The sequence below is a fragment of the Mustela nivalis genome, assembly GCF_964662115.1.
Source record: "Mustela nivalis genome assembly, chromosome: 1".
Taxonomy (NCBI): domain Eukaryota; kingdom Metazoa; phylum Chordata; class Mammalia; order Carnivora; family Mustelidae; genus Mustela; species Mustela nivalis.
This window is the reverse complement of record NC_139020.1, coordinates 169566542-169580434: the sequence shown is the minus strand read 5'-3', so window position 1 is coordinate 169580434 and position 13893 is coordinate 169566542. Positions and strand designations below refer to the sequence as shown.

At 41.6% G+C, this 13893-nt stretch overlaps 1 pseudogene across 1 annotated transcript in view; it reads left to right on the top strand.

The window, feature by feature from the left end:
* The window catches only part of LOC309863680 (conserved oligomeric Golgi complex subunit 8 pseudogene), a 297813-nt pseudogene that overhangs the window by 33218 nt on the left and 250702 nt on the right, over positions 1–13893 (top strand). Inside the window, exon 2 of the transcript XR_014316656.1 lies at positions 3785–3903. The product of XR_014316656.1 is annotated as a conserved oligomeric Golgi complex subunit 8 pseudogene (transcript). The remainder of the gene's footprint in view (positions 1–3784; positions 3904–13893) is intronic.

The following is a 13893-nucleotide window of genomic DNA, read 5'->3' as shown; positions in this document are numbered from 1 at the left end:
CCAAAGTGCTCACCCGTTCTACAGCCAAGCTGTGGTCACTGCTTCTGACCCGACATGCTCACCCAGGGGGACCTCCAGAAGGATTCTTCTAGACCCGCTCTGCTATTTCTTTTATGTTTCTATTACAGCTTTCAGAAAGGTACCTGAGGAGAAGGATTAAGGGCTGGGAATTTCTCTGTCGAGGATACATGGCCTGTTAGGGTTAGTCACATTAATGGTGTAACATAAAAGTCCTTTTAGTGTTTCTGGTTAGGGGCCACCTTTTATAATGCATTCAGGGTTAGGCTGCTTCTCTCTTTTTGGCCTGTGCTCCTTGGGGGGCCGTAAAGTCTCTTTCACTAAGTTGGTGGGAGAGTAAAAGGAGGTCGTGGGTGGGAGGCCTCCTTCACAGTGATTTCATGATGAAGTTTTCGTAAAATAGTCCCTTAAAGCCAATGTAGGCAAGTAATCGAGATGTACTTAGACTGTCTGGTAAATCCCCCCTTCACTTCCCTGTATGGCCACAACAGGATTTCTGGTACAGCCCAAGTTCTGTGGGGCCTGTTTCCAGCTGTTCTGTTATTCTAGAGGCTGCCTGGTGGGGAGAGTCTTAGGGGGGCCATGTTTCCTCTGAGTTTTCTTCTATTAGAATTCTTCAGAGCTGAAAAGAGAGAGAGGACCTGAGGTGTTAGTCTATAATACCTAAGCTCTTTGATGTTTGCGGAGACGTCACCGTAGCCTTGCTGCATATGACCCCTTCATACCTGAAGGTTCTGAGATATACAAAAAATATATGTTCAAAGCATATGTGTTCTGAGATATACAAAAAATATATGTTCAAAGCATATTCTGTGTTTGTTTCTGGACAATGTGCTCCTTCCTTAGCTTGGGACCTTGTTGGTCTTTCTAGAGGCCTTTCTGACTCTTTTAGTCAGATGAGCTTAATGGGGTAGATCATGGATTCTGAAACCACTCAGCCAGACTAAGGTCAAGGTATGCTTACTGTTAGGATTTGGGGCAAGTTTTTTTTTTTTTTTTTTAAACTTTGTGAGCACCTTTCCCTTCCCTTTAAACTTCTTGAGATATGTTTCCTTATCAGCAGAGTGGAGACTGTAATATCCACCTTTCAAGGTTGTCCACGCAAAGCATGTTGCATATATTGGGCAGTGATGACATGTAGCATTATCGTCCGTTGTGTTCTTGTCTGACTCATGAGAGATCTCATAGATGAGACTTCTTCTGGTTGGAATTTCATCTCTCTGCTATCATTCCAGGAATTCACAGTGTTAGGCTGGTGCTTCCTTGAATCAACCCAGAATATGGAATTTTCTTTCTCAATCACTCCCTCATTAGGACACTTGTTGCTGGTGGTTAAAAAATAATGAAACCAATACCAAGCAATCTTCCCCCCCAGTTTTATGGAGATATAATTGACATATAACATTGAATTAGCTGAAGGTGTGCAACATACTGATTTGATGTATGTGTATATTGCAAAATGTTCACCATACTGTGTAGTTAACATCCATTACCTCCTGTAGAAACAATTTTTTTCTCGTGGTGAGAACTTTTAAGATCTAGTCTTCAAAAACCATCTTGCCTTTTCATCTTCTTGGCTGTCATGGTGAAGCCTATACTGTACCAATCAAGAGACCCAAAGCATTCCAGGTGTCTCAGACTGAGAGGCGACAATCCAGGGGGTTGGTTTGGTGGTGGTGGAAGAATAAAAGGAGAAGGGGACATCTAAGTATCATGAAGTGGTAGCTGCAGGAAGTGGTCACCGTTCTAGGGGAAAAGTAATGCTACCAAGAGCTAGGTGCTCTAGGGGAGCGGCCATGGTGCTTAGGGCTTGGTACTCAGACTTGGGGCTTGCTGTGTATCTGGTACTCAGCCCCCTTGGGGGGGGGTCCCAGAGTGGGAATATTGTGGGTCTACTGCCCTGAATTCTCAAAGACACAGGAGCTATCTGATGTTGTTGGAATAAGGTCAGTATGTGCTGAACACTGGAGGGAGTCACCTGCAATTCTCCAGTCCCTTCACAGCAGAACCTAACTGTAGGTCGTCAGCAAGAGCACCTAAGAAACATTTGCAGACTCCCAGACCAACATCACACAGCAGAATGGAAAAAGTGAGTTTGAGCTAAGCAGAAAAGGGAAATACCAGGCATAATCACCATTTTCCTGGCTGACCTGTAGGTCCCAGGTGGACGTGATGGTAGGCATGTATTTTGAAGGTGTAAGTGGGCAGCTACCTGCGAAGACAATGATCCTAGCCACGGTAACTGCAGAGGGATTGACTTCTCCAGCTCAGCAAACAATGTGCATTCGGATAACTCATCTTCTAATGATGGGTATGATTACAGCCAAATGCAGTCTTTCCACAGTGGTGGTCTTTTGTCTGTGTGCTCTTAGAGATGGAGAGCACATCAGCCTGCTGGGTCACTTCCTAGAGTAATTAGCTCTGCCAAGCAGTTTTTCCTTTTAGCCACAAGTCATCCTAGTGCAAATATAAGAAACTCTGGCTAGCCCGTGTTCAATTTCGTGGGAGACTTTCCTTCCATGTGACTTATTCATTTATTGTGAGAAAATGCTTTAGGTGGGGGAGGGTCTTGGTCCTGAAGAGGGGAGGGGAGAGAGCCTGCCACTTGAAGTGCTGAGTGGCAGTTTGGCCTCAGCTGGGCCTGTCACAGGACTGATGAATGGTGTCCTCCCTCTCCAGTGCTTGCTGGTGATGTTAAACTCTCCTTCTGCTCCTAACCAGCACATGCTCTCCCTGTCTGCGTCGGGGACGGTAGGTGGTGCTGTGGTGCTAAAGGATGCTGAAAACCAGGGGAGGAGAAGAGCTGTGGAGAGCGGGTTGGTGGAAATGCAGGGGGTTGGGGAGAGGGGCTTGCAGAAGGGCAAGAAACGCGTTCTCATTCAGTGTCTTTGCAGTTCCGGAGAGCATTTTCCCTTTCAGATCTGGAGTTGCGTTGGAAAATCCAATTACAGATGTAAGCTCCGTTGGTCTCTTTCCAATCTAATTGCAGCCGAGTCAGCTGCCTCTCGCTGACTGGATGTACTGGGTACCCTGCTAGTAGTAGAAGCTTGGCTTTTTCTTCCCATCTCCCCTCTCTCTCTGTTTTTATTTTGTGGGGCAGGGGAGCAGAGGGAGACGGGGAGAGAGGATCTTAAGCAGACTCCATGCTGGACACAGAGCCCCACACCAGGTTCTATTTCACAACCCTGAGATGATGACCTGACCCACCTCAGTGGGTGCTTAACCCACTGAGCCACCCAGGGGCCCCTCCCCACTATTTTTAGTTGGATTTCTTCTTTCTCTCCTCACTATTTCCCTTCCCTCTCATTTTCCTGGTGTCCTCTTCCCCTTTCCGATGCCCATTTGGTTCACTTGATTACCTATGGTGCGTAGCAGTATTTTCTGAGACACTTTGACGGGCCTGGCACAACAAAGGACAACAAGAACATTCTCACTTTTATAGAAAGGAAATGACCACTACTTGAGCACATATGAAATCTAGGAACTGAGGAAGACCTTTTGACATTCACTTTATCTCATTTAACTTAAATAGTTAAATATTTTTTCACTTACAGAATATTATAATTTTAATATACATACTATATATAATACGTATATGTAGCTTCATATATACATTTGAAGGCATGTTAAGATAGAGATATTTATTCACTTATAAAACCAGTGCTTCTGGAATACTTACTGTGTCTAAGGAGGCTTGGCCGTTGTTAATGGGGAGACCAGCGCATTAAGAAGCCACTGACTTCGTGTAACTTCTTTCCTATTTCAGGATTTAGAATGTGATGGTTCAACCACATATTTTGCATGGCTGCCTCTGACATCCTTGCTGTTCTGGAGTCAGACTGCCTGGATCTGAATTCTGACTCCACTACTTCCTAACTCTGAGAGGTGGGGCAAGTGACTTAATTTCTCAGCGTTACAATCTTTGGTATGAGAAAATAAGATGATAGCTCCTACTCAGAGGGATAGGATTGAAAACTAAATGAATAAAGGATATAGAAAAATAACTGACACATAATAAGTGTTCAGTAAACTTTAGATTTAATTATTATCATCCCTATTTTCAAGTGAACAGTTACTATGTTAGGAAGATGTAAAGTAGTAGCCTTGTCCCCTTCCCAGGTCCCCAACTATGCCTCTGAGGTAAGCACCAGATGAAAAGGGAAGAGTCAGGGAGGCTTCATGGAAGAGGCTGAATTAGCGATACAGTCTCCTCTCAGGAAATTCACAGGTGAACTTCAGAACCCAGGAGTTCAGATACACTCCAGAGAATATGATGAGACCTATGTTCTTTGTGCCCTGTCAATTTCATGTATATGGACATTTTGCAAACAATTTCCCTGGGATTCTATAATCCCTGAAGTCAGTATTTTCGGGACCATAAACCCATTTCAGGACGGCCAATTTAATGTCATTGGCAGATTGGACATTCTCTCCAACACCGTGAAATACTATAAGAGAGTGGAGCAGGTGCTGTGAGTGTCCCACCCAGATGTCCCTTATCTTACCAGGACACCCCTCTCCCGGGTGTTATGGGTGTTGGCTTCAAGTGGCTCATACCTGACTGCTTTGCTGAGGTTGTTGGCTGCTGTGAGTGCTAACTAAGCCAGGAGGTGCATGCCTTCCCACTCCCCAGCCTCCCCCTCATCACTCACTCACAGGAGTGGCCCTGAGCAGTGACTCACTGCTGAAGGCATATCATAGCCCTCGCACTGTTACTTTGAATAGCTCAAATTCTGTGATACAATTTATGGGACCAGACTGAAATCTTTCCTGAAAGTACATTTTTGCCTAGCTTTTCCCTTACCCTACCCGACCTCCCTCATGCCCCTGTAGGTTTTCCTGAGAGCACTTTTACAATAAAACATGTGTACAGAATCTCCTTCTGAGTCTCTACTTGAGGGGACCTGACCTAGGTTGGAGGGGAACTTGACACAGTGATATTGAGGGGCTAAAACAGGAGGTATGCAGTGGGTGCAGAGGATTAGGGAGGAGAAGCTCTACTGAGACCCAGCTCCTTCCTTCCTTCCCATCTCTTCTGTCTCCTTCCTTATTCCCCACCGCTCCTATTGCTGTGTGATGTTCTGGTTGGTTCTAGATGCCTGGGATGCCTTTCTGGGGAGCTCACCTCCAGCAAGTGGCATAAGTGATCATCTGGGGTTCCCTGATTTCAGACCAGAGTTTTTCTCTGAAGCTGTGAAGTGTCCCTGTGAAGATGACCGTCTAATAAGGCTGCTGAGCAGCGATGATTAATGTATTAGGGCTGAGGAGCCCCTACCCTAGCAAGCAGTTTCTTTTGACAGACAGAGGAAGAACGAGGCAGATAAGGGAGAAAGTGTGGAATCACATTTTGGTGTATAATTTGGCAGCCCATAGATCATTTTAATTACTCTGAAATAATTATCTCTGGCACACAGCTGGGTTTGTCTTCATGTAGCTTGTGAGTCATTCTCCCACATTTGAATAAATCAAGCAAGTTGAAAGGAAGAGCTGGAGCCAAATGACATGTAAAAAAGATTCAGTGGTAAAGGTTCAGAAAATGGCAAACTTTGGACCTGAAAGAGAAGATTGACTTGGGACGTCATGTTTTTGTGTCTGAGACAAACACCTCTGGGTATTGAAATCAGAAGCAGATGAGTCTTGAGGCTGTCTTAGGAGTGCTGTCAGAGCGGAGTGGGTAGCATGAGTGGGTGGTGGACAAGGACAACCAATGAAGAACCTATAGCATAGGGTTCAAGAACATGGGTTTGGGGTCAGACAGATTGGTATTGGAATCTATCATTTATTGCTTATCATTGTAGTTAATTTAGACAAAGTCATTTCATCTTTCAATGTATAGGTTTTCTTATATTACAAAATTAGAAAACTTGTCTTTAGTGCTACGTCACTTTCCTTCAATGAGTGCCTTCTGCCATGATTGCCGAATCATCCTGCTGCTGCCAAGTGTTTAAGGAGAAAATGGCATGTGGGCCACCTCTTAGCCATTGCCATGGCAGACATTACTAAGCAACCACAAATCTTCTATAGTTGAGTCTGACTTTGACCTCAGAATCCTCAAAGAGCACTTCTAGTAGCTACCCCTAGTCTATCCAAGCTGGCATGTTTATTGAAATAGTGGCTTCCTGTTGAAAATGGTCCTCTTTGATGTTTGATGCTCCCATCTATAAAATGAGGAGCTGGAAGAAGGTGATCACTTACTTGTTTAGGATTTTAAGATAAAGAGAAATGGATCCCTCAGATGTTGGTTATTTCATCTCCCAAGCCTTGTTGCTTTGATGCTCTATAGACAATCAATAACTCAGTTTGGAGAGCAGGGGCTGAGGACAAGGCCAGGACACTAGGGCTCAGGAAGCAATGAACACTCTCAACGCCAACCCCCTCCCCCCCCCGCAACCAATGGCCCCATCTGGCCTTTTATTTACTATATCCCCAGCCTCATATGCCAGCCCCTATATAGTCCCACATGGTCTGAGAACTAAGTCAGAGATGAAGGTCCCTATCAGAGTTAGGAGCTACCTCAGTTTCCAAGTCCTATTGTGTTCGGATCCTGTTTGATGACTCACTCACTGGCTCCCCTCTCTGGCCTTGAAATCTGAAAGCTATAATTAGTCTGAACCTGATGGGCCATCAGTGAGCCTTAAAGATCTTTCTACGTTTTAAATTATATAGCTTATATACTTTCATGGAAGTAAAATTAGAAAATATTAATAAACCAAAGACAAAGTTTGGTGTTAAAATGTGGGTGTATATTACCTGTCCATACTTTTTCTTAGTTTATGTGTATATTCAAGGTAATATTCTGTGAACATAATTCCATGTCTATAAATAGGTTCTACCATTCTGTGTACAATGCTATTATTCTGATTTGATTTGTTTCTTTTCTTGTACTTTCCTTCTGTGCAATTAAAGTTTTTTTGAACATTTATCTGCACTGGGTTTTTAGAGTCTCTGTGCTCCCTTGGAGCCAAGATCCAGGTGGTGGCAGATAGACATGAAAGGATGAAGTACACCTTGGTAAGCTATAGTAGAGATCTTTATAAAATTTTACAGGGATACAGTTTGCTGAGGTGAGCCTAATAGGAAAAGAAGTCTTTTTAGGGGAGAAAGTTAGCAACCAGTCTCTGTAAGGATGCATGTGCCTGTGGACAAACCTGGCTTGCTGAGAGTGGGGTATGCAGAAGGGCATGGGGCAAGAAAGCAAAGTAAGGATTCTACATGTTTTATTGATGGACTAGGTCCTCTCTTTTGTAGTAAGTCATCAACTAATGTTTGATGAGTGAATCAATATTCCTAGTCTTGATATTGTCCCCATCTCTTTCTGAGCCTTGGCCTCAACATTCAAGTGGGTAATTGCATGGACCCCACAGGGTCTGGTGACTTAGCCTATCTGTGTGAAAGGCTCTGTCTATGTCCCTCTTACAGCCCATTGGTTCTTCTCATTAACATTCATATGAGCCAGATTTCCAGTTGTTAGCTTCCGCTTCTCTTTGCCTATGAGCTTCTGTGATGGTTTGAGTACACTTGGCTTAGGGTGTCAGAGAATTACTACCCCTAGAGAACAGCCATCAGGCAGTGATTTACTGGAGTCTGTAAATATGCAGTTCCTTCCTGCCTCAGGGGGATAACTTTGAGGTAGCCTGGCTCCTGGCGGTAATAATCAGCTCCAGTTACATCCAATAGCATATTGCCTTTTGTTGACTGTTTTTGTTTCCCTCTCTCATTCTCCATCCCCTACTGGTGTGTTATAGGATTCTGTCCCAAATAAACTACTTGCATTTAAATCCTATCTCAAGGTCTGCTGCTTATGAAGTGACGAGGCCATGTGACTCTATGGGGGTAAGCCAAAGACAGCGGACTGTCTTTTCTAGAATTCTGTCTTAAAACAATCAGAACCAAGTTCACAAACCTGAAGTGTTTCCTACCAGACTACTCTATTTCTTGACTAAGAGCTCAAGATGAGCTAAGTTAATGAGCCTCCCTAGATGAGGTATTGCAGAAATATTCCTGTTTCCATGCATCATAAGGTAAATTGATATCATCAAAAGGCATTTGCTTGGATCCACAGCAATAGTGAAGACTCTGTTGGCTTCTTACTGCATCTGCCAGGCTTTACTTAAAAAACAAACAAATAATTCTAGAAGTAAAAATATTAGCTAATAACTACATCTAGTCTGGTTGGTCAAGAGGAGTGTTTGATTTCCATAAAGGATGTAGATTCTAGGGGAAGAAAATGGTTCAGTTAGCTAAAGAAACAAAAGAAAAGGAAAATAGAAATTTACGTGTGAGACATGAAACATTTAAAATGTACTTTGTTTTCTTGTATTTTCTTACTGCAACAGTTGGAATTTTAATATCAAGGACCTGTGTGAGGACAGGTTAAAAACTGAAGAGTGTTTGGACCAGGAAGAACATGACCAAAATTTGTAAAAATCAGTGTGACAGTGTGTTCACATAAATAATCTCTTTCAGTCCTCTCTAGCACACTGAGATAAATTGCATTTTTCCTACTGGCAAATGGAAAATGGAATTCAGTGAGCCTTTATTGAAGCTGGGAATTAAAGCCTAGTCTGTGTCACACTAATGCCTATGTTATGTCTACCTCATCTCAACAATTCCCCTAATACCTTAATAATGAGCTTTTAGATGTACATGCCTCACTGTTTGTATGTGGCACCCTTGGTGTAGAAAAGATAACAAAGTGGATGAACCAGTGTGACTTACTCCCATTTATTTAATGTAGTTGTATTATGACTATGTGGGGTTTTGTGGACTAAAGGAAAAATTTCAGTTTTCTTCCTAGTATAAAGAGGAAGGACTATTGAACTCTTTTGGAGGGGGAGATGACCTGATCTGATCTGTGTTTTTTAAAAAAGGGTTAGTACCATGAAGCAACCATAGACAATACTTAAATGTCTGTGTTCTAATAAAGCTTTACTTATAAAACTAGGTGGCCAACTCATGTTTTTAAAAAGTTGCTTTGACTGCTGGGTGGAGATTGTAGAGGGAAAAAAAAAAAAGGACGGAAGCCTGAAACCAATAAGGAAGGTATTGTAGAAATTCTGGTAAAAAAATAATAGTAACTTGTGTCATAGTGGTAATATGTGAGCTAAGGAGAGAAGGATTAATTTGGGATATATATTTTGGAGGGCAGTGCTGAGGGCTGGCTTAAGGATTGGAAGTAGGAGTTGAAAAAGCAAAGGCTGACTGTAACTTTCGGAGCTCAGACGATTAGGTGATGGGTGCCATTCCCTGAGACAGTAAAGTTTGAAAGAGGAACAGGTGCTTTACTTCCAAAGTCAAATACAGTTGGGGCTCTGGTCATACTTGTTGTGTCTAAAATGGAAAACCCCAAATTTCATGTGAATGACTTTGAACATGAACTTGTGGAAATATATTTGGATTGATTCTATAGGATCTTCTGATACGAGAGCACATTCCATTATGCTTTGATTCAAACATGCTTAAGCAGGTGTACCACTCCCTCTCTTGCCCATTGGGAGCCCCGGGAGTGAAAGGAGCCCAATAATTTAGTGTTGGGTACCCCACAGCAGGTATCATACTGTTATGTTTAAAACAGATGCTTAGAAAAAAATGAACTGGTATGTACATTTTTATGCCTTATTAGAGATCATTGGCTCTGATTTATATACAGTAGGTTTGGGGCTTAGGTTATCTTTGACTTTCTTTGTTCAATACATTCAAGATAAGTGTAATTACAGCACTTCAAAGTATATTAGGAGTAAATGATTTCCTTTATTTCTCTTTCCTTGCATGCATGTACTTACCTGCTCACCTGCATGCAGTGAGCTGACCAAAAAAAAAAAAAAAAAATGCCTCAGGTGGTATGCAAAAATCCTTTAGGAAAAAACTTGTTTCTAGACCTACATACATATATAGCTCGGATATTTCCTCACATTTCAGGAAAGAAAAAAAAACTGGGTGCAAAGTACACATGGTTTCATAATTCCTGGAATTAAAAGATACAGGTGCTTACAATCAGATCAAGGGATGATTGTTCAGTATTATAGTAAAGTACTGTGACTTGATAGTGAAATTCCCTTGAATAGCAAGTACTATCCCTCCAGCTCATGATGCTGCTGAGATCTTTGAGTAGACTGTTATAAGTTAAAATATGACAGATATCCTATCATACACTGTTGCTACACAACACTCCATATTCCAAAGGAATCAAGGAATGAACACTCTGGTTTGTTCCTTGATTCAGAAGGAGAAGTATCTACAAGGATTTTCTCAGAGCACTTTCGCAGGTTTCTCTCCAGTAGCTTGCTCTTCCACTATCCTAAAGACTGACAAAACAAGCGGCAAAGGCAAATTTTCTAGAGCAGCTTAGGTCAGAAACCTGTCCACAGTTTTACTCTTTGTTCCTGCAAATGGTCCAACCGATCCCTTAGCACCCCATGCTGCACACTGGGAACTCTGAATTTCCTAGATTTTATACACCAGAGTGTAGGGGAGACATGTAGACTTCCCCTTCAACACTTAATTCCCTGGGTTACACTTCATTTTTTATTTATTTTTAAAAAAGATTTTATTTATTTATTTGACAGAGAGAGAGATATCAAAAGTAGGCAGAGAGGCAGGTAGAGAGAGAGGGGGAAGCAGGCTCCCTGCTGAGCAGAGAGGCTGATGCGGGGCTCGATTCCAGGACCCTGAGATCATGATCAAAGCTGAAGGCAGAGGCTTAACCCACTGAGCCACCCAGGCGCCCCCCCAGGTTACACTTTAACATATACATTATAGTTCCTGCTTTCAAGAGTATAAATGAGCCTAGAGTCTAAAAGTATGTTTATTTCCAGAACTCTGCTAATATGATTAATTAGAAACAAACAAACAAACAAACAAAAATGTATAGACTTCCTGCAGCAAAGTACAATAAAGTGGAGACTGGGGAAGGAAAGGGGTGAAAGCTGAGTTTTAAACCTTCATGCAATTAACATGAATCTGCTATGTGATGAATAGCATGTCTCTTCTACCACCAATAATGACATTTGGTGAGTTGCATATTGATAATCATCAGCTATTTAAGAAACTGGCACTCTGAAAAATGCTCTTTAGCAGTTGTCATCAATAAAGGAGCAAACGTCTTAGAATTTCTTAAAAAAAAAAAAAAATGAGGGGCACCTGGGTGGCTCAGTCAGTGAAGCATCCAACTCCTGGTTTCAGCTCAGGTCCTGATCTCACAGTCCTGACATCAAGCCTTGTGTTGGGTTTAGGGTAGAGTCTGAGATTGATTCTCCCTCCCTCTCTGCCACCCATTACCACCTCCGGTTTCCTCTCTCTCTCTCTCTCTCTCTCTCTCAAATAAATGCATAAATTAAACCTTAAAAATAAAAGGATGGGAGTTTTATTTGAGCTTAAGTATAGAGAGCTGCCCTGGGTACACAATCTTTGCAAAGAAGAGGGTTCTCCAGAGAAGGAATGTTTTATACAGGGTTGTATGTGCTTTTTGTGACATCAAGAATTAGACATCATTATGACATTTCGTCCTTTATGTCCTTATGACGTAAGGACATTTCGGAAGGCAACAGACTTCATCTTATGCTTCTAGTATGTGTAAGATTGCAAACGTTGGAGGTATGAGAATGGAACTCGGAGATTTTTCCTCTTATTTATTTTTTTTGAAGATTTTATTTATTTTATTTGACAGGCAGAGATTACAAATAGGCAGAGAGACAGGCAGAAAGAGAGGAGGAAGCAGGCTCCCTGCTGAGCAGAGAGCCTGATGTGGGGCTCGATCCCAGGACCCTGGGATCATGGCCTGAGTCGAAGGCAGAGGCTTAACCCACTGAGCCACCCAGGTTCCCCTCCTCTTATTTTCAATTTGAAATATTTCTTTTAGGTTATTTGCTAATGAAGCAGTGCTCAGGGCAGAAACAGAGCCCATTCTTTGAAGTTGGCTGAAGTCACTCTGACCTTGGTAAAAGTATAGCTTCCCTGCAAGCTTGGAAGCAGGGCCCACAAACATTAAAGTTGAAAATTGCCGCTTTTTGCCGTGACTCTGAAAGCTGCTCAACCAGCCATATTGTCAGCTCTTGGCTTATATGAGTACATTGGAAAGTTCATGAATTTCATGACTCTTAAAATTAATAAACTGTATTATTTCTTTAAACTTGAATTCATTTTTAGCATATTCTGGGCCTGGTTACTCTATGCATTACATGGTCAGATTTCTTCTTATTTTGCTCTCAAACTGAAGACTTCCCTGGGATTGAACTGCTAACCTTTTTTTTTTTTTTTTTTTTTGTCTTGGTCCATAAATAGAAGTCAAGAACTGGCCAGGCCATTTGTTTCCTAGTATAAAAACATTATTTCTGAAGCACTTGGGTGACTCAGTCAGTTGAGTGTCTCACTCTTGGTTTCAGCTCTGGTCATGATGCTGTGGTTGTGGTATCAAGCCTCACATGGGGCTCTGCTGTCAGTGCGGTTTGCTTCAGATTTTTTCTCCTACTCCCTCGGCCCCTCACCTCTCATGTGCTTTCTTTCTCTCCAAAATAAATCTTTAAAAACAAATAAGTAAAAAACTGATTATTAGCAGTTGTATTGTAAGAACACTTAACGTGACCACTAATCCTCTTTTTTTTTTTTTTTTAAATTTTATTAATTTGACAGACAGATCACAGGTAGGCAGAGAGGCAGGCTAAGAGAAAGAGGGGAAAGCAGGCTCCCCGCTGAGCAGAGAGCCCGATGTGGGGCTAGATCCCAGGACCCTGAGATCAGGACTTGGGCTGAAGGCAGAGGCTTTACCCACTGAGCCACCCAGGTGCCCCACCACTAATTCTCTTAACAAATTTTGTAGTGTGTCATAGTGTTGGTGACTGTAGGTATGATATGTGCAGTGGCCATCTAGAGCTTACTCGCCTTGCTTCCTGGCAGTGTTTTTATCTCTGTTGACTAAAGGTTTTGACTTGGTTGAGCCAATCCCTTTCCATGTGACTTTTTTAAGGCACTTTCTGAGGATCTGTTGGTGGGATGGTCACCATCAGAGTCTGACCTCTGCGAAGAAGTGCAGTGAGTCCTCCACACTCTAACTTGAACCATGAATCTGCCTATTCGTATGTGTTTGTATTTATTTTGAACAAATACTATATTCACATGATTTTTAAAAGATTATGAAGTGTCAAACTTCATAAAACAATTTAAACTTCTTTAAAACAATTTAAAGATTGTTTCTTTTTCTTTATCCCCAAACGAAGATAGTACATTTTTTGATGTTCTTGTAGAAATTTTTTAAAAAATATTTATTTATTTATTGAGAGAGAGAGAGAGAGAGAGAAGAGAGAGCACAAGTGGTGGAGAAGGAGAAACAGCTGCCCATCAAGCAGGGAGCCCGATGTGCAGGGAGCCCAAAGTGGGGCTCAATCCCAGGACCCTGGGATCAGAACCTGAGCTAAAGGCAGACGCTTAACCCACTGAGCCACCCAGGCTCCTCCTTGCAGAGAAGTTTTTATGTAGATAAAAACTCTCATACAGTTGGTAACGTTACTGTTTTAACATTGTTTTTATTTTTTCCACTCAAAACATCCTGTATTTTTTGTTACGGTCAACCTGTATGGATGGGCAGGATGTTCTCTGCACAGCTCTGAGAAATAACATTCAAAGTGTAGTCCCCATAGATTAGTATATTTATGCTGATAATATGTACTATGCACATCATATATATTATATATAATATGATAATACTTAAAATCATATATAAATATTTATTATGGTGTTATACACTATATATTAGCATATTATATATAAGATACATAATATACACAATATTTATTATCTAATACAATTATATATATTTTAAATCCTACATATTATATATATGTTATATATAATAAAACATATATATTATGACAAATTTCCAAC